The sequence below is a fragment of the Pinus tabuliformis genome, chromosome 3_1 (assembly GCF_031772625.1).
Source record: "Pinus tabuliformis cultivar Carrire ecotype Pingquan chromosome 3_1, CPIR1, whole genome shotgun sequence".
Taxonomy (NCBI): Eukaryota; Viridiplantae; Streptophyta; class Pinopsida; order Pinales; family Pinaceae; genus Pinus; species Pinus tabuliformis.
Genome location: NC_142301.1, coordinates 540,611,152 through 540,637,557, shown reverse-complemented (window position 1 = coordinate 540,637,557; position 26,406 = coordinate 540,611,152). Strand labels below are relative to the sequence as shown.

General features: G+C 40.5%; 1 pseudogene; it reads right to left on the bottom strand.

The window, feature by feature from the left end:
- LOC149188185 (uncharacterized) overlaps positions 1-26,406 on the bottom strand; it is a 179,708-nt pseudogene that overhangs the window by 152,073 nt on the left and 1,229 nt on the right.

Here is a 26,406-nt window from a genome sequence, read left to right as displayed (position 1 = left end):
CAAAGCACAAGTCAAATTCAGAGGGAGATTGTAAATATTCCAAGAACCATGGCTCTCAGAAGACTTGCGCTACATGAGATTACATTTATCACATTTTTGATAAGAATGCTGCTAGTTCTACGCTCTGTAGCGAAAGTATCAGGCATCTTACCTTCCATGTTTTGTTGAACAAAGAAAATGATGGACAAAGAAAATGTAAAGAATACTTGCAGCTTCTGATTGAGCAGTTAGAGAAAGAAAAAGGAAAGGATTTTTCAAATCTCGGGATTCAGTTTCAAGTTATCATGTCTGAAAGCTGGGACTCAAATGTTGTAGATGTTTTGTTCTCTTCTTATAAAAAGAGACCTTTGGGAAACCGGATCTGTCAACTTATTTGGCTTGTACCCATCCAAATAGCCCGGGCTGAAAACAATGGACTACATCCTTTGCTTGATGGACTGTGTTTTTTAAATCACACAGCAGTTTCGTAGTGCGCTACGAAACTGCTGTAGGTGATGATTTAAAGCGCAGAGCAGCTAGTGTGATTTTGTGAGCAGCTAGTTTGACACGGTGAGCGGGAGTTGAGGAAGAGGAACAGCTGTCTATCAAATACCACCTACAGCACATCAGAAACCTGGCATCATTCCATACTTGGGGTTATTAAAAGATTTGGGAGCAGGCTGCTATGTTTTAGGAGAATGTTGGGAGACAGAAACCGATAAATAGGAGCACACCTTCTGGTCATTAAATGAGCCATCAGCGCTTTCAAGCATCCCAAGTCAGCATTCATCGCATCTGTAAGCTCAACCATCTCAACTTAACTAAAGGAGGACAGCTGTCACAGCATTCAAGAAAGCATCAAGCCTACGAGGAGAAAAGAATTAGTGTTTTAGTTTGAATAGGACTTTATGTAATTACAGCCCAGCATGTTTGTAATTAATGCATTAATTAAATAGCATGTAGGAATGATCAATAGCCACCTTCGAGGCTCCCCTCATGCTGGAGGAGGAAGCTCGAGGTGGTTTAGTTTGCTTGCCTATATATGGATCAATGTAGGATGTAAAAAGGGTTGGACTTTTTATACAAAACAGAGTTTTTTGAGTCTATGGAAAGACTGTTACAGTAATAGAAAAACAGGTTGTTTCTTCTCAAGATTCTCAATGAATCACTTTGTTCAAATGTGATGATGGTTTAGTTTCTTAATGTTCTTTTTACAGCCTTGTTATAGCACAATCCCTCAGAATTCATATTATATGCTCTGACTTCCTGTGTGCTTGACAAGCTGTGGGTTTTGGTGAAGCGTGTTTGAACATCACTCAGAATTCATTTGTAATGCTCTGACTTCCTGTATGTTTAGCAAGTTTTGGTTTAGGTAAAATAGGTTTGAACATCTGATGCAAAGAGCCTTGACTTCCATGAAATGACTGTGATTTTGTTTATTAAATGTGAGAGACTCCATAGCCCAATGAAGACCAATTTGATGTGTGTCCAACCAGCTATATTTTCATAAGTGTGTGAAGAGTTAGCCCTCTGTTGTTGTGATTAATTCTCTATCAAAAGCCTGTGAGAGAGCCCTCTCTGATTAGGAAGGCTAATTCCTAATCTAAAGTCTGGTCTGAAACAGTTACATGAAATCTTGCTTGGTTGCAGCCCCTAGTACAGGTTTTGTGATAACACTTTGTTTCAAGGAAGGAGGTGGCAAAGGCTGATCTTTGGAAAGCTATATTTTTGTTATGTCTTCTACAGTCACTTGATGCGGGTTTGGAACAGGTATATCAACTGGTTCTGTTATGACAGCCTTGCCTTTGATCTTGTTGGGCTGTTTGGTATCCTTTGTTTTGCTAGGTTCGGAAATGTCGATGGTCCTAGTTCTCAGCTTATATTGTTTGTGTACTTCATACACAGCAGTATCATAACCCTGTTTAAAGTCAAAAGACTCACCAGATTTAGTTTGAAACTCATTACAGTCATGCTAATTTTGGTCTTCTTGGGACATGAAAGTTTTATGCTCACCCTTTAGATCCATCAGGTTCATGTGAGTGTCTTCTATGGGCTCACCAGAAGTAGATCCTTCAACATAGTTATCTTGAAAAGGGGGTCTTATATCATGGTCTTGGTTAGTCCTACCAGCATTTGTGTTTTGTGTTTTTCTAAAATTTGGGTTCCTTATGGTATTGGACTGTTGTCCTTCCCATGATCCTTTTCTCTCGACATTTTCTACTCTCTCTCCCAGCCTCTGCAGGCCATTGATGACAGCATCAAGCTTTTGATCAAAAGATAAGGGTTCTTCCTTAAAGGTGGTTCTTCTTTCGGCTCTAGCTCTGTTTCTTTTGGCAATTAAATTGACTTCTACGCTAACAGCAACATTTTGCATGTCCGCAAGGGTTTGAGGAGCTCCTTCTTTTAACTGGTATGCCATATCCGGGTCGAATCCATCGGGAAATTTGTACAAGGCTAGATCAGGGGGAGGCCTTAGGTTCTGAGGTATTGCGTTGTAAACATTGTTGAATCTTGCACAGTACTCCAAAATAGTCTCTTGAGGACCTCTTTTAATTGTATCATATTCAGCTAGTATGTGCAAGGGATCTTTCTTTTTCTCCCATCTGTTGGTAAAGGATTGGTAAAGCTCCTCGGGAGTGGTTATGGAATTTGCAGCAAGTGATCTGAACCAAGTTCTTACATCACTTGTTAGACTCTGAACAAAAATTCTCATTCTTATGCTATCATCATCTATCTCGTAGTTTTCAAAATAATCTTGCATCTTTTTGGTATGCTGAATGGCTGTGAAAGGACCGGTGCTTTCAAAATAGGTAATTTTAGATTGGTAGTCTTGAGGTAAAGCCCCAACATTAGCAGGTAATTGCAGGGGTGCATATCTATTAGCCATATTGGCAGGTATAAGTGGAACAACGGGGATAAATGGAATGACTGGAGTAACGGGGATCACAGGGGTAACTGGAATGTTGGAAACAACAGTAGTGTTAGTATGTGCAGTGAATGAAGGTGTGGAAGAAGTACTACGGGATGTAGATGGTGAACTAAGGGAAATAGGGGTTAACCGGAACAAAATCTTGACAGGAGTCGAAATACAGCTAGGGTAAGCTATTTCAAGCCTCAAATCAGCCAAATTTTCCTGTCTTTCTTGCTTCCTAAGGATCTTCGGGATTAGGTTAGGGTTTTCAAAAATATCTGGAGGATCTGGATCTGGGTTTGATCTCGTATATCGTGGATTTTTCTTGGGAGCCAGCTTCTGAATTGTTTTTTGGGTATTTTTCCTGGGAATGTCTTTGTAATCGACAAGGGACTAATTAAAATATGGGGCAGCTTATTTGTAACTTAAAACTACCATGAAGATTGACTGAAGCAGCATTTATTTACTCCTGTTAATGCAAAGCAAAAACAGTTTCAAAGGCTTCCTGGCTGACATTCAGGCTTCATCTGTAGTTTTTAAGAGATAAACAGCAATTGGAAAGTTTGATTTATGGTCTCAGCGGAGCTTTCTTACCTTCTTTGTGAAACTTTGTGAAATTATCTGAGGAAATTCCCCAGCGGAGTCGCCGTTACGTTATCACTCAGGTTGTCCTTAAGCTCCGGAAAAGGATACGGCCGAGGTAACCACAGACCAACTTTGGACTGCAGGTTCTAGCCAACTTGCAATCAGAGAGGGCTCTCTCTTTATGATTTAGCTTTGTTGAAAAGGATTCTAGGCTAGGTTTTGAGTTCAGAGGGTTTTTGTTTTGTTTTAGGTGGGAAAATTGGTGTTTTCAGATAGAGAGGCAAGGCATAGTCTGAAAGTTTCAAACCATTGGGCGTGGAGTTGAGGAGGGGAACTGCTGCTACACTTCTTCAGGCATAATAAGGAAAATGGAGCAAGGTAGCTGCGCATGAAACAACGTTTCAGGTATTGATGATGGAAAGAATGCTAAGTAATGAGAGGCAGTTAAGAATCTCTCAATCAGCTTAACAGGTGGAGGTAACAGAGCTCTACCTAGGGACAGTGAAGAATCCATAGATAATTGGCCAACATAGGTGAATCGGGGTAAATATGAGCCAGGAGGAATTCATATTCATAACCTATTCATTTAGAGGAAAACATAGAAAAACAGCAGAAATTGAGCATAGAGTGTATTTAAACAAATTCTAAGCTATTCTTTCTTTCTGCTATTTAGATAGTGGTAAACAATAAATAGAGGTAAGATGCACTTATTGTTTCAGACTGCAGCACAAGAATTCCATCTTCAAATCTTCAAAGCATTCATTTATAAAAGACAGTTTGCTCTCCAAGCTTTTAGCAATCTTTGATTATAGAAAAAAATCAGGTATACAATGCGAGTCTCTAGTGAAAATTCTCAATTGACCAACCCTTAAAATAGTGTAGACGGCAGTATAAATAGGGAAAAACTCTCTACAACTACTTTTATTACATCTTGACCTAAACAGGTCATAAAGAATAATTAATTTGACCTAATTCTATCTGAAATAAATGCATGAAGATAACTCAGGCTGCGCTGAGGGCTGTCGTATCGAAACTGGATAAATTTTGTTGTCCTCGGTGGCTTGGTGCAGTGCCTTCTGAAATAAATGTGTATGGGTTTCTGCTCCTTGCTATCTGGTGCATTTAAAGCTTTAACTATGATTTGAGGGCAAGGATGGGCTTACGCCTCCTGATTTGACTTTTCTGAGCGACTCATTAATGTACAGGTGCTTCGAGCCCCTAAAAAATCTTCGGCTGATACTCTTTGGCAATAAATCGGGATGATGCTCTGATGTGTTGTGGGTCTAATCACATTTAATGGCCGTTGCTCGCCCTCTGTTTCCTTCAAAACTATTTTCTGCTCCTCTCTGAGTGCTTCATGAAGAAAAATGGTTCATTTGGCACCTTTCGGGCTTGCTGGGGGCTGCGAAATGGAAAGATTCCCTGAAGATTCTCCATTTCGGCGTAAAACTGCCTCAGAAACTGATTCCGGGGCTCCGGAGTGCGATTTTCGCCTTCGTACCAAAAACTGATGATGACCTCAGCGGATGTGACTGCGTACGGCAGGTGATGTCAGCATGATGACGTGGCAGGATGACGTCAGCGAGTGATGTCATCATGTACGAACGGTGACATGGCATGTACGGTGGCAGGGGGCCACACAGGCAGATGACTCGACATGTGACTGGGCAGGGGGGTGACGTAAGAGGGTGATGTGGGGCTTACGTCACAGGGGAGGGTGGTAAGTGGTTTTGGGCGCACCACCGTAGCGCCCGGGCAGTTTTGGGGGGAGGGGCTCCGCCACAGCCCAGAAGGCGACGCGTGGCGGGAGTACAGCGGTAATACCACCCATCTCACGGATGCTAACCTTTGGGCGCGTTGGGGAACAGGAAGGCCCGCCAACCGTTGATCTGCGGGGCGGGGGATTGGACGGCTGGCGGCGATGGCGAGGTGGCGGGGGGTTAGGGCGGGGAATATACAAGGAATATTCGTATTTTAGTACACGCGGCGGGGGTTTAGACTTAGGGAAAAGTGGGTTATGGGGTTTAAAACGGGTGGGGTTAATATTTTAAGCGAAAACTTTGGGTTAGGGGCGGAAAAGGGGTTTTTTTTGCACACGGGTTTAATGATTTATGCCCAAAACTTAGGGTAAGGGGGCAAAAAGTGGCTTTTTTAGGGTTTTTAGGGCTAGGGGAGAGGTTGTTAGCATGACCAGGTGTCATCTAACCCCTGTTATGACTCGGATGGGCTAAAAACAGCCCCAGATGGACTATTTTTTCCCCTGACTTAGAAGAAATATGGCTATATTGCCAGGGAGGGGATATTTACATAGGGGAGTTTTATGTACATGGTTTTAATAGGGGAAGGGGGAAAACTGATAGGGAGTTATATAATACTATTAGTAGTTAATATGGAAATGATAAGAAGGCGCTAAGGTGAGGGACCTTAGGCCATTTTTGGGGAAACAGTGACTCATAGATGAGAAACAAAAAATCCTTGAGTGAAGCAGATCTTCACCAAGGCATCTGATATGGATGATGATGAAACTAAGAGGAATCAAGCAGATCTTGACCTCTTTGGGAAGTTAGTAAGTGGCTTGGGGAATTAGAAGAAGGGGGAGTTAGTGATGTCCACCTTTGAGCTCCTTTGCATGAAAACTGCCTACACTGTGATCTGTAAAGATGAAGCACTTTGTAACAAAAAATTGATCATCAATTATCATTCTGCAACCACACAGCTACCTACCCAGCCTAATTTCCTAACATTTTTTTCTTCTTTTTGGGTGGGTGCACTTAGACTTGCAGACCCAGATTTACAATTTTTCTTTTGAATGTTTCCTATCTAAATCTACACTTATTTCTGCCGGAGCCCAGATTAAGCAGTTGGGTCCCTTTGATTCTCTACCTATCTACAGATTTGCCAAGATTAAACTTTTTAGACAGATATTATTCTCTATATTCTACAACAGGAAATTGAAACCTAGGGAGACCAAGATTAAACTGTTTGGTCCTCCCTTTAAAACTCTTAAAAACTGGGACAACTCATAAAAATTGGAAAACAGCAGTGCATTTGGACTAGCACACTTCATGTCAGTTTGTGGAAATATGGAACACTGCAGCCTGCAAAGTATGACATATTTGGCATGAAAAAATGTCAATCATGAAAGATGAAACCCTGTTGCAACAGGAGGCTAACACCTTCTAACCCCTGTGTGTACCCCTTTGAGTAGTAAGGAATTAGACAAAATCATGCATGAACTACAGTTCCATGTACCCTTGGGTACATCGAAAGCCCCCTAGGATCACCTAAAAGCTAACCTTAGATAAGCTATCAGCCATCTTGCTAATAAAGTACACTGAGAACAACAGTCGGGGAGATTACTCGCATGTACAATAGGGTAGTGGGGTAGTATGGCTAAGGGTAAAGTTGATCCTCCTTAGTTAGTGCCTTGAAATACTGGGTCAAGAACTATTACTTAAAACCCTACATCTATTGTGATATGTAGCACTTAACATTCCTTTGTGACCATAGTTCCCTCCACTATCTAAAATTGCCCTCTCCTTTATCTACTAGATCAGTTCCTGAAGTTTGGTTTTTGTCTCTATTGTACAACTTTCATTCAGTAGTTGGGTTTTTCACAGTGCAGATTGAACTCTTTGTGTAGTGAGGGTTTTGGCCGCCATAGTGCATATCATATTGTAGCAGTACATTTGGTAGTAACAAGACCTTGGGGTTTCTGTTACTACAGTCCAGGCCCAATTTTCACAAGACATTAGGCAATCTCAAGCTTTCTGGAATTTGGCTACCGCAGTATTGATTAGCGAGGGGTAATGTTGGGATGGGGTCCCCTAGGTTAGTTTGCAGTTAAGATAACCCAAATTTTGGTACAATTTTATAAATAATGTAAATTGTCCATGATTTGTGGGTGTGGAGAGCGTAGATGGATAGGAGTCAAAGGGGTTTATCCCCTTGTTTTGTGAAAAATTTTGAGTCGATTTTGAGATTCACCCATGGTCCGCAGACTATGGCATTGTTTGAAAAGTCTATAAATAGTGAGTCTTAGTGAAAGGACAAGTAGAACTAGATGGAAGAAAGATAAGGAATTGCGTTGATTAAAGAGTCTAGGATAAGAGCTAGGGTAGGAAGGCTCTTCATATTAGTGCGTGGAGGCCTAGGAAGAGTTTTCAGCTTAGTGTGCGTACCCCTACATCTATGTGTGAAGGGAATTTTGAGTCTGTAATCTTGTATTGAATATCAATAAAGACGGTTTTTTGAAGAATTCCTAAGTATTTCTATTTATCCCATTTAATTTTATATGCTACCGATGAATGATTTGTTTTATGAGACATTGATTGAATGCTATGTGATTCTCTTGAATAAGTCTTAATAATGTATGCAATGTATGGTTAAATACTTTGCAAAGACTCCAGTGATTTCTCTTATGTTTACTAATGACTTAAGCAAATTTGCACGAACACTAATTTAGGAATCCTCTCTGATGCATGTAAGTAGGAAAATTGATTGTTAAATGTCCACAAGGACTGATCATAGACCTTTGTGAAGGTCTAAAGGCCGTTTTAACAGAGTTGTAGCAACATGCCGTAAGATTTTATCGATCTGCATGAAGTCAGATCTGAGGCACTGAAAGACATCACACTAGTCTCTAGATGCAGAAACTTGGTTCTTGCATCCCCCTATACTGCTTCGGGTGAGACTGCAGCCTGCACTATGCGGGTTGTTGCTGAAAGGGCTAGTAGTGTGGGGTTTTGTTCGTTAGCATAGCTAACTATAAACTTGGGCCAGGACCCCCTAAGCCAATAAATGGTTACGATGTCGGGACCAAGATCTACTTGAAATAGATGTGTGATGTCGCATCATTGGAATCCAACCAAGAAGGAAATTGAAAAGTGGTTGGATAGGAAGATTCATGAGTTCATAGCGCAAGAAAACAAGAATCCACGTCTGTCGAAGGAAGAGTGGTTGAACAAGTATCTGTATATGGAGATACACTAGATCTTCTTCTGCACGTTCCCCATTGAACTATATGAGTGGTTAGCAAAATTGAGAGAATCAAGAAAGGTGGAAGCTCGATAGTCCTATAGTGTGGACTCCAGAATTAGTGCAGCGAATAGAAGCCTCTGAAAATAGGATCATGTGGGCTGTCGATCATTGTCTCTATCAGACTCTCTAAGGATTTGTTATAGAATTTGCAGTTGATACCTTAGTCAGCTATAGCAAAGCGAAGCGGTGATTTCTCAAAGGACTGCAATGTAAGTATTTAAGACCATTGAATAGTTCGATTAAATTGTTGTTATGTCAAAAATAGGTGATGCCATTACCTTAATGTTCAGAGCTATGTGAAGTGGACGATTCTTTAGAAATCAAGAAGGATCAGGACTAGAGTATAGTCCATTGATTGGACCCCCTTCAAGTGACGATGAAGGGGCAGGTTAGACTATGCCACGAAACATTGTTCAGCTAATCACTCAGGGGATTCCTCGAGAAAATGATTATTCCACTCCACTTCCACCCCCATCTCCACCACATACACCTTCGCCCAGACCTCCACCTCCACCACCAAGATTCAACATGGAGAACACAATGAAGATGCCAATCTTCAAAGGCATAGGAAGTGAATATGCAGAGAAATCCTGGTTTGTTGTGAATGTTGTATGGATAGTGCAATAAATTACTGATGAAAATATAAAGAAGGCTCAGCTGGTTATCGCTTTGCAGGATCATGCACTAACCTGGTACATTATGTATTGTTTTGATAATCATCTTGCAATGCTAGCAGAGACTAAGGCGTATTTAAACAAAGAGTTTAGTAAGCCTAAGTATGACTAACAGTCAACATGAAATTTGATCAAAGGCTAAAGTGTCAGATCAAAGAAGCTAACATGTAGATCATAGACAACCAACATCGTGAATGGTTTATAGCGTCGCTCTTTCCCCACTTGAGAATTTCTCTATCACAACAGAAGATAGAAACACAGGAAGAAGCATTGAAAATCACGATGAGGCTCCATGCATCACCTATTCAAGATACGAACCTGGGAGTACAACATATCCACTCCCAATTAGCTAGCTTAAACCTAGAGTTATAGAGTTTCAAGAAAGACAAGGAGACTAAACTAGAGGTGCACACATAAGTTTGGTGTTTGATGTGCAAGGGCCATGGGAATGATAACTATCATTGTCCAATGTACATGAATTATATTACAAGAGGGCATCCAATTCCCTTGAAGCCAGAAGCCCGAACAAGGCCGGGCATCAAGGCTATGCTATGGTGTGCTATTTGTCAAGTTGTTGGACAACATGCGATGGATAATTTCCATTTACTTCAAAATTTTGTCCACACACCCTAGCAGTTGTTTTGTAACTTCTGCAAATATATGGGCCACGATGACCACCACTGTCAAAGCTATGCACTGATGATGGAGAGGACACCTACATATTAGATGCAAACAGAAACTTGGCCTCCAGATTAGGGTGCCAAAAGAGTGTGCAGAGGTTATCAGGGTCGAGGAAAGAGTCGAGGAGGAGGTGGAAGAACTAGTAGAGGCCGCGGTCAGATTATCTGCTAAACTGTGGATAGCTAGGGTACTACGCATGAGAGTGCTAGAATCCTACACACTTGTCATGTCAATACTGCAGACAATTTAACCATACTACAGAAGAATGCCCCATGCTAATAGCTAAATTACAAGATAAGAAAACATAGCCTCAGTACCCTACGCAAAATCTACAGATGATGAGGGTTGATCCCCACAAAGAAGAAAAGAGCATTAACATTGTGCTAAGAAGTGGAATCACAACTGACACTGATAAGGGTAAACAACCTAAAGAAGAAGGATGGGTCCACAAAGCATTAGAGAAAGAAGTTGGCTTTGATCTGAATCACACTAAGGAAATGTTTATGGAAGCCAAGAAGAGCCTTGCTAAGCCTCCACCTCGGGGAGCCAGGACAAGATGCAAGAAATCGACATGCTTGCAAAGGGTTGATTCCTCTGTACTCACTACATTTTTGGAGACATACATAAAACTGTTGTGCGATATAAAAGCTATGGAAGGCCTGTAGGAATTAATAAATAAATGCGCCAGCAAAGACAACGTCCCTGATGGAAAGTCGGTGGTCAAAAAATTGGCAAATATAAGGCACGAATAGGGTGCGAGATGAGGTTCACCATGTAGATAAGTGATTATGAGATGCACCAGGTCATTTTGGATTTAGGGTCCAATGAAAATGTATTACGAAACAAACATGGGAAAGGATGGGGAGACCCATGCTATAGTGGTATCCGATTCAACTAAGGATGGTGAAACAGTGAAAACTCATCCCCATGGGACAGTTATATGGAGTAAGAGTTGATATAGAAGGTGCGAGCGTGATGGCCGAATTTGAGGTTATAGAAATCGTTGACGATAATAACCCCTACCGCATGCTCTTGGGAATTGACTAGGCTATTAGCATCAATGGGTTCATTTATTTGAAGAAACGATGATGTCGTTTGAAAGAAAGTCGTTGCAGATTATAGTGAGGTTGGATCCTGTAGAAGGGGAATGCTATACGGAACCAGTCTACGATTATGATGAAAGTGATGATGAATTCGATAATATTTACAAGATAATAGTGTGGGATCAGGACTAGATCAATCCAACAGCAGATGGATGAATTTCCTAGGACCGGGAGAGTTCCCACACCTCTACTTTCGATGAGGAACTAGATCATTGGTAGAATAGCTTGCATGAAGTTTCTACATTGCGATGCAATATGATGACGAATTCGTTGCACTGTGTTTCTTCAGAGGTAAGGAAATTACCCTAGTATGATGGTTTAACTGATGTAGATCTGTTTTTTGATGAATTTGAGTGTGAATTCCCTGAGGATCACCACTTCCAAGCATTAGAGTTGGCACTGTGCGCTACACCTGCACGATGGTGGGGTATGCATAAGGATATTTTTGCTGGATGGCGAGATTACCGAAGAATGATGAGGTTACGGTTTGTGCATGCTAACACTAGAATGACTAATAAATATAGTGGAAGGGGAAATCTATGTGATCACCTAGAAAAATGGACTAAATCATGGGGAAGAGAACAACAGCCATAGTGGGTACACATATTTTTCCATACTATGGAAACAATTCCAATGAACTAGTATATGGAAACAAAGCTCCACCATGGCACCACCGAATGGCATGTATTGAAGGAAGGGTTCTTATTGACATTCAGCTTTGAAGATGGCTTCACAAGAATCAATGATGTGCTACAAGATATTAAGGCAATTATCTTTAGAACGTCAAAGGAACCTATGTAATGGATCCAACCAGGCTCAAGCACCTAGCTATGCCATGCGTTGGTATGCTATAATGTAACTGCTAAAGAGGAAGATGAAGATCTGAGAAACATTAATATTCCAAAGGCAGAAGGGCACCACGAAGTTGAAGGCCCACAAATATAAAAATGATCCAAATCAAATCCATGAAAGACTGTCAAGAACCTTGACTATATTGAGTTGAAAAAATCTCTAAAATTTCCAAAACAACAATCAAAAAATGCCTTGAACCAGTGGCAATGGCCGCCAACGTGGAACGACGAGGACCTCAATCAAAGCACACTAACCGAGGCCCATGGAGACTGCGCAGGAGGCCAAAACAGCCCCTGGGAGCCCTGGATCAGGAAAAGGAGGAGATTTTGATGCACGATTGTGGAAGGGCCTTAAGCACTCGATCATGTTGGAGCCAGAGAACTGCGGGCAGAAAGCAAAAAGTGCTAAAAGACAAAAGGAGGGACCCGCGCTCTGGAAAACCGGTGGTATTGATCGGGATGCCCTCGAACGGTAAGAGGTTTTGAAGGAGAGTGGAGCGATCCCACTCAGCGATCGACGCGTGGCAGTGGAGGTGAGAGAAAAACCGCCGTGATCGCGCGTTATCAGTCGAGCAAGTCAACCGTGCCCGACGTGCGTATGACGTTGGATCTGGAGGAGCATAGATCGGATGGCTGAGATTGTGCCCGATGGAGGAAGTGGAATCAACGGGGAATTAAGCCGCAATTTAGAGGGATTTGGAATCCATTGACTGCCACAGTGGAGAAAGAACGTATCCACGACATAACGGAAGAAATGAACCGACGAAGCATGCTGGCACCAATTAGATGGAGACACGTGGCCACTTCCTGAGCGTTCATGCTGACGTCGAACAGGGATCTCCAAGCGTAGTTGCAGAAGGTGAGTTGACGTAGGTGGGAGAGGAACCGAACGGGCACAAGAATCGAATGGCTAAAGCCATGAATAGAGAGAGTCGAACTAAGGAAGAAGAATGGAGAAGAGTCTGGGAAACCAAGAGAGACAGTGAATAGTGAACCCTGAGAGGAGGACTGAACATAAAGAACAGTAAATCCAAGTAGAGGAGACAGAGGGCCGAGCTGACCACAAGCAGCATCGAGCACCAGAGAGCTTGAAGATTCAAGCCTTCCCATAGAGGAATCTATCTGGATTAAGCATCACATTTGGCTCTTTCCATTGTAGACCAAGGGTCACAGCGCTGGTAGGAAGAGAACGAGTCTGTGTACTCCGAGTGGCTTAGGGACTCCAAGAACCACCCTACCAAGCAAAATTTGTTGTTAGGAGAATTCATATTGAGTCCTTGTATTGTAATATCTTTGCTTAAAGACACAATAAAACAAGGCCACCACTGAAGCTGGACCGGAGACGTAGCCCTGGAGAATAGGGTGAATTCCTTATTAAAAATTCTTGTGTCTTTGTGTTTCTTAATGTATTTCTCTGCTGTCTTTCCATTTATTTTCTATGTATTAGCAATTTGATCAATCCATTGTTTCAATAACACAGAAAACACACCAGCACATGAGTCTGTAATACCTTTTGTTTAATAAATCTTTTAACTGAGGTCACTCATAGGGTGATTATCAGATCAAGTGGTATCAGAGCTTTAGGCTATAAGGTTAGACAAGCTTGTGTTGGGTTAGCTGTGAATGCTCACTATATTAAAGCTCAAATTACGAGAAGGAGAGTTGGTGGAAACTAATCCTGAAATTGGGAGAGTTTATTCTCGGAAGACAATGTCGGAGGAAGGTTCTATAGGGCCAGACCCTCAATTCATAGAAAGTTTCCTAGCTATAAATTCTATGGTAGAAGAAATGTATATGGACTTTAGAAAGCATAAGGATGAAGATTCATCAGGTTCTAAACAAGAAAAAGAAGAAGATGAGTCTCATTCCCATGACCACTCCAAAGGAAACGGGAAAGAGGAAAGCTTTCTCACACCTCCTAATAGCCCTGTGCATAATAAGAAAGCATCTTTGATTAAGTTAGATTTTAAAATTTATTTGCCTATATATGATGGATGGCTAAATTCTGAAAATTTGGACAATTGGATAAGACAAATCGATGTGTATTGCAGGGTATAGAACATAGACTTAGACAAGAGTAAGATTCAACTAGCAAGCCTACGCCTAGGAGGCACTACCTTGGTTTGGTGGGAAGGTAGAACCCAAGCTGATATGAAAAGACATGGTAAGACCATCTCTATCTGGAGTGAATTTGTTGCTACAATCAAAAAGCAGTTCTATCCATTGGCCTACATGCAACGAGCCATGATGAGTTGGCAAACTCTTCGACAGTTGAGAGGGCAAAGTGTACAAGGGCATACTCAAGAGTTTAGAAATATTTCATTGATGTTGGGTATCTCATTAGACTCACCAGAGACTCTTTTGAAGTACATTGGTGGTCTACACAGCTACATGAGGTGTACCATCCTCATGTTTAATCCCACTAGTATAGATGAGGTATCTGTACAAGCTACTCATCTAGAATCTAGAGGAAAGAATGAAAATCCAGAAGTTGGGGGACCATCCCAACCCACTGTAAGCAAGAGCAAGGAGAAAAAAAAGCAGAAGTGGGGCAAACACTACGCAAAAAGGCAAAGCTTCATGCACTCACTGTAAAAGAGAGGGGCATGATGATGAGTACTGTTGGATTCTGCAGCCAGAGCTAAGACCTAAGAAGTCCGACGGCAAGAATAAGAAGGTTGTTGCAGCTATTTAGAAGGATTTCGGGTCAGACTCAGGAGATGAAACAATCATTGCAGCCACAGGTATGAAAGGTTGTTTGCTTTATAGAATGTTGAAATCAAGAAGTAGGTGCAGGAGTTGCTCGAAAAAGGGTTCATCAGGCCTAGCACATCACCGTGTGGATCACCCATCGTCTTGGTGAGAAAGAAAGATGGCTCGTGGAGAATGTGCATTGACTACTGAGCACTAAATAAGATAACAATCAAAAATCATTATCCCCTTCCTCGTATAGATGATCTTTTAGATCAATTGAAGGAAGCTGTTTATTTCACCAAGCTGGATTTGCACAGTGGATACCATCAGGTCAGAGTTGCAGAGCAAGATGCATGGAATATTGCTTTAAAAACAAAGCAGTGATTGTATGAATGGCTGGTTATGCCTTTTGGCCTAACTAATGCTCCTGCTACTTTCATGAGATTAATGAATGATGTACTCAGACCTTTTCTTGATGATTTTGTTATTGTGTATCTGGATGACATTCTGATTTTTAGTAAAACATGGGAAGAACATTTAAAGCATGTTAAGCAGAAATTAGATGTTTTGAGAAGAGAAAAACTTTATGTTAAACTCTCCAAATGTGAATTTGTCAAAAGCTCTCTAAATTATTTGGGTCATCTAGTAGGGGGAGGTGAATTGAAAATAGATCCCTCTAAAGTGGCAGTCATTGTGAACTGGCCTAAACCCAAGTCTGCTACAGAAGTGAGAAGCTTCTTAGGAGCAGAAAAATATTGGAGGAAGTTCATTTCAAATTTTTCCTCAATTGCAGCTCCCTTACATGCTTTGACAGGATTGAACAAGGTGTTTCAGTGGGGAGGCAAACAGCAGAAAGCCTTCGACACCTTGAAAGAAAAAATTAGTACAGCGCCTGTACTAGCACTGCCAGATCTACAAAGACCATTTGAGATCCAAACTGATGCCATTGACTATGCCATGGGAGTAGTGTTGACACAGCACAGTAAACCCATATGTTATCATTTTGAGACTTTTAATCCTACAATGGTTAACTATCCTACCTATGATAAAGAATTGTATGCATTAGTTCAGAGTGTGAAAAAGTGGAAACGTTACTTAATGGGCAAAGAGACCATAATACATACTGATCATCAGCCACTTCAATATCTACACTCCCAGGCTAAGTTGCAACAATCAAGACATTATAGATGGATGGGTTTTCTACAACAATTTCATTTAGTCATCAAATATAAAAAGGGCATACATAACAAGGTTACAGACATGTTATCTAGACCCATTATAAATGCATCTACCATACTTAAGCATAATTTTGTGCTGCATGAAAGCTACATAGAGTAGTATGCTCAGGACATGGACTTTCAAGATGTATATGCCACTTTGAGTCAAGGCAAAAGAGTAGAAGAATTGGACTATCATGTGAAGGACCGACTCTTATATCATTATGGGAAACTCTGCATTCCACAAACTGAGAGAGTAAAGATAATTAGGGAAGCACACACTTCTCTGATATGAGGTCACTTTGGGGTAAGTAAAACAGTTGCATAGCTGCAAAGGTTTTGCTATTGGCCGAAAATGCATGAGATAGTTTCTAGATATGTGAAGGGATGTACTATGTGTGCTAAAAGCAAGCCCAGTAACAGAAAACTAGGCTTATACACTCCATTACTAGTTCCTTCTCACCCTTGGGAAAGAATTTCCATGGATTTTGTTGGAGGACTGCCTAAATCTAGGAAAGTTCATGATTATCTATATCTTGTTGTGGATAAGTTCAACAAAATGTGTATTTTGATACCCTGTAGTAAACAGATTACAGCTGAACAAACTGCAAAATTATTCTTTGAACATGTATGGGTTCATTTTGGATTACCCACTTCTATTGTATCTGATCGAGACACGCGATTTGTGGGGATGTTTTGGTCAAGTCTGTGGGAACTAATGGACACCCAGTTAAAGAAAATCACAACTTTTCATCCACAAACAGATGGCTAGACAGAAGTAGTTAACAGGACAGTGATCCAGTTACTGAGAGGATTTTGAAGGAAACATCCTAAGCTTTGGGATGAGCACTTGTGCTATGTGCAGCATGCTTACAATAGAGCCAAACACTCTTCTACATAGATATCTCCTTTTGAGACCTGTTTTGGTTTTATACCAAGGTCTCCTTTGGATTTTTTCTTTGGTAAAGATACCATGGTTGATGTGCACAATGATGTGGACAAGGCAGCTAGGTTCATTGAACAGATCTAGGAGATCCACCAGGCAGTACAGGAACAACTAGAAAAGAGCTAGGCTAAGTACAAGGCTAGGCATGACAAGCATCAGATGGAGCATAGTTTTCAAGTTGGAGACCAAGTCTGGCTGTATATCAGCAAGGACAGGATGAAAGGTGAAGGTAAAAAGCTAAAACCTATCAGGTATGGACCCTTCAGGATACTTGAGAAGATTGGTGAAAATGCCTTCTGCCTTGATCTACCAGCTTACATGCACATCTACTCAGTCGTAAATGCAGACTGTTTGAGGTTGTTTGAACCTTCAATGATTGAGGACCCTGAAGAGCAGATTTAGTTACCTTCTGTTGATGACCTACTACCTGAATATCTTAATGAGTTGTAGGAAGAGACAGTGCTAGATAGGAAGGTAAGGACGACGCGCAGTGGACAAGTGGAATACCTTAGGATTGGGCTTAAAGGTTCGAAGCTGAGCAGTGCGAAATGGATTGAGATTGGACAAGTGAGATAGTAGTTTCCTCACTTCGTTGATGCTTCAAGAAAACCAAATTTTGGTGGTCCAAAAGCTTTTTTAGTAGGGAGGCCGTGATTCGAATTGGATCCATGAAATACTGTCAAGAACCTTGACTGTATCGAGTTGAACAAATCTCTAAAATTTCCAAAACAGCAATCAAAAAATGCCTTGAACTAGTGGAAATGGCTGCCAACGTGGAACGACGAGGACCTCGGTCAAAGTGCACTGATCGAGGCCCATGGAGACTGTGCAGGAGGCCAAAACAGCCCCTGAGAGCCCCAGATCGAGAAAAGGAGGCAATTTTGATGCGCGATTAGTGCATTGCTAAGCAAACAGGGACAAAGTGGAAGAGCCTTAAGCACTCGGTCACGTTGGAGCCAGAGAACTGCGGTGGAAAGAAAAAAGTGCTAAAAGACAAAAGTCGCTACCTGCACTCTGGAAAACTGGCGGTATTGATCGAGGCGCCCTTGAACAGTAATAGGTTTTGGAGGACAACGGAGTGATCCCACTCAGCGATCGATGTGTGGTAGCGGAGGTGAGAGAAAAATCACCATGATTGCACATTATCAGTCGAGAAATTCAACCACGCTCGATGTGCATATGACTTTGGATCTGGAGGAGCCTAGATCAGACGGCTGAGATTGCGCCCGATGGAGGAAGCGGAATCGACAGGGAATTAAGCTCCAATTTAGAGGGATTTGGAATCTGTTGATCGCCATGGTGGAGAAAGAACGTATCCATGACATAACGGAAGAAACGAACCGACAAAGCATGCTGGCACCAATTAGATGGAGACACGTGGCCACTTCCTGAGCATTCATGCTGACGACCAACAGGGAACTCCAAGTGCAGCTGCAGAAGGTGAGTCGATGCAGGCGAGAGAGGAACCGAACAGGCACAGGAATCTAATGGTTAAAGCCATGAACAGAGACAGTCGAACTAAGAAGGAAGAAGGGAGAAGAGTCCGGGAAAGCAAGAGAGATAGTGAACAGTGAACCCTGAGAGGAGGACTGAACACGGAGAATAGTAAAGCCAGGCAAAGGAGACAGAGGACCGAGCTGATCATAGGTAGCATCGAGCACCAGAGAGCTTGAAGATTCAAGCCTTCCCATAGAGGAATCTGTCTGGATTGAGCATCACATTTGGCTCTTTCCACTGTAGACCAAGGGTCACAGAACTGGAAGGAAGAGAATGAGTTTGTGTACTCCGAGTGGCTTGAGGAATCCAAGAACCACCCTACCAAGCAAAATCTGTTGTCAGGAGAACTCATATTGAGTCCCTATATTGTAATCTCTTTACTTAAAGACATAATAAAACAAGGCCACCACTGAAGCTGGACCAGAGACGTAGCCCTGGAGAATAGGGTGAACTCCTTATTAAAAATTCTTGTGTCTTTGTGTTACTTACTGTATTTCTCTGCTATCTTTCAATTTATTTTCTGTGTATTGGCAATCTGATCAATCCGTTGTTTCAATAACACAGAACACACACCAACACATGAGTCTGTAATACGTTTTGTTTAATAAATATTTTAACTGAGGTCACTCATAGGGTGATTATTAGATCATAAACCCAAACATATTCACACCTTTGAAGATAAAGCAAGTAAACATTGGCACTATAGAAGAACCGAAGTTCACGAAAATTGGAGATTATTCGGATGAAGCTACAATGGATAAAATTGTTGAGTTACTTTCCACGAATACAAGGATCTCTTTCCAACTAAGTTTTTCGATTTGAAGGTCATAGTTGACGATTTGGGCGTTATGAAGATCACTCTAAAGCTAGATGTCAAGCCTATTAAATAGAGGAGATATCTCCTTATACTAAATACAAGGAAAAGGTTCGCCAAGAGCTAGATAAGATGTTGGAGGAAGGCATCATAATACCTGTTGAAGAATCTTGGGTGAGCCCGATGCTGGTTCAGGAGAAGAAACAAAAAGGTGACATAAGGAATTTCATAGATCTGGAGAAGCTTAATGATGTGTGTGTTCATGACCCATTCCCAATGCCATTTACAGACGAAGTGTTAGACAATGTTGGAGGGCAGGAGGCATATTCCTTTACTGGTAGGTTTTTTGGGTATCATCAAATTAAGATTGTGCATGAGGATAGGAGAAAAACGACCTTTGCAATGGAGTGGGGTTGTTTTTAGTACATTTTGATGCCATTTAGATTCAAGAATGCTCCTGCTATATTTTCCCATGTAGTCATAGAAGCATTCAAATAGTTCATTCATAAGTTTTGGGAAGTATACTTTGATGATTGGATGGTGTTTGGATTAGTCAAGTGCCATGCAGCAAGTCTGCGCTTGATGTTGGATACATGTCGCAGATACCAGATAGCGATGTCGGTAGAGTGAATCGAGGGTGAGTCACGATCTTTGTCTTGGGGGCCTATTGGGATGGGGTCCCCTCAGTTAGTTCGGGGTTAAGATAACCCGAATTTTGGTATTGTTTTGTAAATAATGTAAAGTCTTCATGATTTGTGGATGTGGAGTGCGTAGATGAATAAGATGTCGGCATTATGACATAGGTTTGGTGCAATGACATAGTTGTTGTCCTTGATGGCAACTCACTCAGATGACAGATCACAGTTCAGGCTCTTAGAATGAAGGAAAAAGAGATATAAGCAAGTTCCCCTTGACCAAGCTGCGTATACACGCGGGTTCGCCGACCAAAAGACACGTATGCATATACACGCACTTGCATGCAAGGAAAGGTGCAGTCATGTTGAAAAACTTGGTTTTGGTCCGTGGTATTTGGTTTGTGGTATTTTGACCCATGGTATTGATCTAAGGTATCTTGACCAAAGTATTGACTCCAAGTATTTGGTCCAAGGTATTGCTTCTAAATGGTTTTGGACCATGGTATTGAGTAAGGCCTAAGACTATAAAAGGACGAGGAGATCATTAGGCAAATGCACTCAAGGATTGAATATCTAATGAAGAGCAAGATCTAGAATACTGGTGATTGGGTTATGGTACATAGCTGGATCTGAATCAAGGAGGAACCTGAGCGCTTGAAGAAGGATAAGCTCTATTGAAGGGTCAAGATCTTAAGGCTTGAAGAGAAGTATCTTTGTGTGGTTTTTGATCTTTTATAATTGGCGCATGTCTTGATCTATAAATCTAATGATCTGGGTATAAACTGATGTCTAAATAGTTGAAAAGGGTAAATCATCTTTTACAGATCTATACGTAGGTTCAGTATAGCAAAGGCATGTATACACGTTGGTTCAACAATTTAAAACTTTGTATATGCATGTTGGCCTTCATATAACAGCGTATGCATGTAGGTTCGACACATTGAAGTAGCGTATGTCTCATCAAATTTGTTTTAGATACTTCTGTTTACTATTGCAGTGTTCTAGGTTCTGGTTGGGTTTTGGTACTGTTACTGTATTCTAGTTACAACATTCAGAGAAGTGATTGTTTGATTCAGTTTTGGTTAGTGCAAGGGAGATTGATTGATGCAGATATATTTTGATGTTCGATTGATGCTATTGATGGATCTAGTCTAAAAATATATGAAACGTGGTCCCTGGAAGAAAAGAGAAGGTTGTAGCCTTCTGTAGGTCAACACCTATGTACTATTACATCAGCTAGTACAAGATCTAAGGGGGTTGTAACTCCATTCCAGGAGAAGCTGGAGAACAAGAGAAGGGTGTAGCCTTCTACAGGTAGAAGCCTACGTACTAGTATAAGATTGCACCAATACAAAAATATTGTAAAAAGAGGTTTCTTACTAAAAGAAGATAGAGATGAATTGCAGCAGGTGGTTTTCACCCACATTGGGTTTCCACCTTATATCTTGTGTTCTTGTGTGTGATTGTCTGCTCTATTTTACTATACCTGTTACTGCTTATATGGTTCTCATTCACATATTAAAGATGAATTGACTAAATAATAAGTTTATAAGGTATACGCAGGTTGCTCTAAACACAGTTGCATATATACGCAAGTTGCATTAGCAAAAGTAGCATATATAAATCTTTTTATGGAAATGAAATATTGTTAAGTTGCTAATGCTGATTCACCCCCACCTTCCTCTCAATATTATTTCCAACATAAGAGTCAAAGGGGCTTAGCCGCTTATTTTATGTAAAGTTTTGAGTCAGTTTTGATATTCACCCATGGTTCATGGACCATGGCATCGTATGAAAAGTTTATAAATAGTGAGTCTTAGTGAAAGGAAAAGTAGAACTAGATGGAAGAAAGATAAGGAATTGGGTTGAGTGAACAGTCTAGGACGGGGGATAGGGCAAGAAGGCTTTGCTTCCTATGTGTATATAGGGAAGGAAAGAATCCACAATTGAGTGCATAGAGGCCTAGGAAGAGTCTGCAGTTGAGTGCGTGGACCCCTACATTTGTGTGCACAGGGCAGTTTGAGTCTGTAATCTTGAATTGCAGATCACTGAAGACAGTTTTCCAAATCTTTCATGAGTATTTCTGTTAATGTTATACACTATTGATGAATGATTCATTTTATGAGATACTGATTGAATGTTACATGATTCTCTTGAATAAGTCTTAATAATGTATGAAATGTATGGTTAAATACTTTGGTGAAGAATCTAGTTATTTCTCTTATGTTTACTAATGACGTAAGAAAATCTACACGAACACTAATTTAGGATTTCTCTCTAATGCGTGTAAGTATGCAAATTGACTATTAAAGGTCTACAAGGACTGATCGTAGACCTCCATGAAGATATGATGGCTATTTTAATAGAGTTGCAACAACGTGCCCTAATATTTTATCGATATGCGTGAAGGTAGATCTGAGGTGCTGAAAGACATCACACTAGTCTCTAGATCTAACAACTTGATTCTTGTATGCCCCCATACTACTTCAAGTGAGACTGTAGCTTACGCTATGCAAGTCATTGCCAAAAGGGCCAGTAGTGTACGGTTTTATTGATTGTCACAACTAACTCTAAACCTAGGTCAGGACCCCCTAAGCCAACAAGTAAAACTCCTTTCGGAGTTAAAAAAAGAAGAGTTTGAGATCATTCTCGAATGCTTGCAAGAGACTTAGCCCATAATATTTAGGATGAAAAGTTGGTTGGAGTGGTTCCATTAATTTGTAAGCCTCCGATTTTGTGGCAGTCCCAAATTTTTTTCTGACGTGCCTTCAAGTGACCCACACCATTAGACTCCTAAGCTTTCCATCTTTCCAAGAAGACTACTCTTAAGTAATTGACTAGGGCTGGTGTATGATAGGTACCAGATCTCGATTTATGGCTGCAGAAAAAGCTGTTGAGAGGATTGACCACCTTGGAAAATGGTTCGATGAGTTCAAGGAAAATAGTACCAAAGAGATCTCACAACTAGTAGACCTCATCACAGGAGCCTCATAGGGAGGAGCATGGTGTTTATGCAAACATAGAAGGAAAATCTGTCCATCACATTCACTTCAATCAAAATCACCACCCTTCAAACCGTTAGACACCCAAGCTAGACATGTACAAATTTGATGGCTCTAATCCTACAGTATGGGTAACACAAATGGAACAATATTTCTCCCTTAATCATACATGCAAAGATGGAACTAAACTACATGTGGGAGACCTTCACTTGGATGAAGAGAGATGGAAGTGGTGGAAGTAGCATCAGAAATGTTATCCAGAGAGAGAAACTTGAACATATTCTCAAAATCCATATGTGATCGCTTTGACTGAGAATCTAGTATTTTGGGTTGTCTCACTAAGATCTATAAAATAGGTACAGTAAAGGAATACATTGCAGCCTTTGAGAAATTGGCCATCAGAACTGGTGATCTAGGAGATGGCTTCTACTTGGAGTGTTTCATTAGTGGCCTTAAAGAATCCATCTGTTATGCTAATATACCAATAGGTGTCATATATCATGATTGACTTGATGAGCTATGCAATATGTTCAAACCTTTCCTTGTTGCAAAGGATTTCCATATTTTCAAAAAATCAAAAAATTTAAAAAATGTAAAGAGGGTATACCCTAAAAGAAAAATCAAAGGGTTAAAAGAATAAAAGATGGTCAAAAAAATGAAAGAAAATGAACCCCACCGAAAAGAAAGACCAAGGAAAGTGTGCTAGTCTAAATGCCACTACTTTTTACTCTTGTGCAGTAAACAATTGTGTGCGGCTTTTTAACTTATGCCACAATTGGTGAATAGTCAAATATCTTAAGCTTGGCTAGTTCACATTTCAATTTCATGTTTTAGATATAGAGAATAAAATATGACCAAATTGTTTAATCTTGGCAGATAAGTAGATAGGTAGAGTGAATAGAAGGAGCTCAACAGTTTAATTTGAGCTATTGGATGTAATAAGGCTAGACTTAGATAGATATCTGCATGTAAAAGAAAAGAAAAGTTTGATAATGGTTTTCCAGTCTAGCGCACCCAAATAAAGAAGAAAAAATTATAGGTTAAAGTAGGTAGGGAAGGTAGATGATGTTGCAGAATTACATGTGATGAATAATGACTCTAAATGTGTTAATCTTTACTTTCATCACAAGTACAAGGTAGAAATTACACTAAAAGCATTTCAAGCAAAGGAAATTCAAATACTTATCTCCCCCCCCCTATTTTTCCTTAAATTTTCACTAATTTCCCCTAACTACTAAGGCATTTGCTAAATTAGAGGGACTCAGAGCATTTATTTTACTTCTATTGGGACCAGACACTTGGCCCAGTAGTTTATAAAACCTAAAGTACTTAAAATTATTCATAAATCACTCGTTCACCTTCATAATTTTTTTCCTAAGTAAAATCCTAATTTACTTAGGAAAATTTCAAATATTTCTCATATAAACTTTTTTCACTTTGAGCCTAAGTTTAACTACACATGTCAAGTGTTTTTATACTTGGCGCTTTTTCATTTCATTGTCATATTAATTTTTAACTTATATTGTATAAATCCCTTATAATATTAGCCCTTTCCCGTATTATATAAATAAATATTCGCGAAATGTTATATATATCCCACTCCCGGTTGAATACAACCATAATCAGTGTTTTAAATAGGATTAATGAGTTAATCCGTAATTGATTAAGAACCTTAATCCCCCACTGCACAAAACATGATTAATTAGCCCTCAAGGTTAATTAATAACCTTACCAGCCAATCCCGCCGCTCTCGATGTGGTTAAATTAACTCCTAAAGTATCGGGCCCGCCTTTGTTAAAATGCCGCATATCACATCCACCATCAACCGTCCAATCAGGTCCTCAAGATCTGATGGCTATTATCAATACCGCACGACCCTTTGTGACTGTGCATTAGCACGTGATCACAAAGCAGTTTTCTCCCAGCGCCTCTTCCACATGTCAAATATTCTATGGTATCGTTGGCTCGAGGTCGATTACCGCCCTTCCCCAAAAGTGATGCAATATGAAACCACTTAATGCCTTCCCTCATACAACAAAAACGTCACATCTTTTGCCGCTGACGTCGCCCAGTCAAAATCCAAAACCCCGCCAACTTTTGACTTTGTAAATGAAACAAAAGGTCACTTTCACTGCTTCATATTGTAAACATGTGCGTTCATGCAAAAGAACGTCGAGGTCAACTAGTTCAAGCTTCTAGTCGCCAACCTGCTCCAAAATCTTACAGTTGATGCCAACTAGAACCCTCTAGTCACGCCCAGCACTTGCATTTCATCACTCATTTCCCAAAAGAGGTATTTATCAAAATCCCGGCTAAACCCTACAAATGCTTCTTTTCCACTGTTAATTGATGAAAAATCCCAAAATTCATACTAATTCAATTAATACTTTCATCATTTAAGTCTTCTATAGCCTCTGTGTTACCCATTTTACCTAGAAAAACATAGTTTCTGTTTGAATCCACAAGAACCAGACATGGAAACCCCTTTGGCTTTGAATGTTGCACCCCTAAACACCCCCCACCGAGATTTAGACTATCTGCATTTGGCTGATAAAGACTTCCAAATAAGAGACCTCACCACTGACAAAAATCACCTTAGAGTCTTTTGCCAAAGTAGAGACGACTACCTGAATGGCTCAAATATCCTTGGACTGTGGGAATCCAATCTTCCCATGTACTTTCTACCCACTGTCCACATTTTCCAGACATAATTCATCAATGCCATGCAAATTACAACCCTAATCACCGAGTAGTTATGTCTCCAAGCTGATCAATCCTTTTTCAAATAACTACCGAGTCAATTAACAAGATGTTACAATTCCATTCCAGTCAAGCCCTCACTCCCCTCTCCATGGGAGATTTACTTGAGAAATCAGCTAAATTGTCCCAAGAAGAACTTAATCGCCTCTGTCAGACTTTCATGCTGCAGGAACATCAACCTAATGGACAACCTCCTTATCTATGTGCTTTCTTCATAGATATAGGAAAACTCATAGTTAATATGATATCATTGGTGATGGGTTTCAATACTAATGAATTTGTTGATAAATTAACCCTAGTATTGTTGTCAATCTCTACTCCTGGACAACCTCCTACTATCAAATATGACTATGCTTTGTACATTTCTGATAAGATTCATGACCAGTTCATGAGACTGGAAAACGAAAGAGTTTTCAAGTATACCACATTTATATATCATCTCATGCTCTATTATCAGTCAGACAATTTCCCATTCCCTGTCCTGAAACTTGACACCAAAGGAAATCCAAGGTCTGTAATTTTCTCGTCTGTAATATCCATGATTCCTGTTAGCACTCGAATCTGCCTCAGGCTAAAAGAAGGCAAAACTTGAGGCAACATCAAACCAAGCTCAGCCTCGTAGCTAGCCCTACGAGGACAGGAGAGGGCTCTCTCTGGGTCTATCTCGATAAAATGATCAATAGAGTCCGAGATGACTTAAATGATAACTGATTTTAGGCTAGTAAATGAATTTGAATGAGGGATATTTGATTTAATGACTAAGTTGCTGGGCTGTATGGGACGAGGACAGCATGAACAAAGATTTAACCAAAGGCACAGGATATTTCATAAGGCGAGATAAGCATGAGATTTTAGCAATCGAATTGAAATTAAATGGGGTGAAAAGACTGTTTAAGAAAGCTGAAAAGGGCATTAATGTATGAATCCTTTCCAGGCAGAAGAAAACACATAAAGACTGAACACTTCCTCAAGGCAGAGCAATGACTGAATTCTACCTTTCTCACTTGAAAGTATTCA